At 41.9% G+C, this 768-nt stretch overlaps 1 non-coding gene across 1 annotated transcript; it reads right to left on the reverse strand.

Annotated features, from left to right (window-relative positions):
- Positions 1-253: 253 nt before the first annotated feature.
- On the reverse strand, positions 254-440 carry LOC150099957 (U2 spliceosomal RNA). The gene has a single exon (XR_016549323.1). It is a non-coding gene; the product is annotated as a U2 spliceosomal RNA (small nuclear RNA).
- Between the last annotated feature and the right edge of the window lie 328 nt (positions 441-768).

Here is a 768-nt window from a genome sequence, read left to right on the forward strand (position 1 = left end):
GGGATTTTGAGCAGTTTGATAATGCTCCCCACCATGAACGGAATAATTTCCTTTCCATTACATTGGAAGCCTTTGAGCAATTTGTCTCTAGTCTCGGCGCTCCTTACTACAACTTGGTGTCTGCCGCCACCGAAAGGAGTGAATCAAAAAATCTGGTCCGCACCGACGCTGTCAATGAGGGCCTTAGCCAAAGGTCGGGGTCTCAGATCGGCGTCAGTCTCGATGCCGAGAGTCCGCGTGCGAGGCAAAACATTGACCATACCTAGCGAGGGGGGCCTAACTATTCCCACCACCAAGTGTTTATTATTGCCCCGGTCCGGGGTTTAGGAAGATCTGTAAATTTCCGATAAATATCGTGAGCCTCGATGGGACTCGTACCGATATCTACGGTTACGAACAGATACTACACTTTGATCTTAGCCAAAAGGCCGAGAAGGAATTAGCCTTTCCTACAATACAGGATGGGATACAATGCTCATGGAACGGCTAACAATCTAAATGATATCCACTCATGTCAATCTCAAAAATGGAATGTTTCTGGAAGAGGAAGCCTAGGATACATGTACCGGAGGTGTGGCTCCAGGCAGGAGACGCAAAATCAAAGGAATTTTCTCAAAACAAAATACAAATACAAATACAAACAAGCAAAATGAGAATATCACTCGAACTTTAAATATAAATTAAGAGGTGTTGGATATAATTTAGAAGTTTACACATTAATTTGTTCAAATTTGCAAAACATATAAAATTAATAAAAATTAAGAAAAT

This window comes from Typopeltis vanoorti, chromosome 13 (assembly GCF_054136105.1).
Source record: "Typopeltis vanoorti isolate ZY-2024b chromosome 13, IOZ_Tvanoo_1.0, whole genome shotgun sequence".
NCBI classification, from domain to species: Eukaryota; Metazoa; Arthropoda; class Arachnida; order Uropygi; family Thelyphonidae; genus Typopeltis; species Typopeltis vanoorti.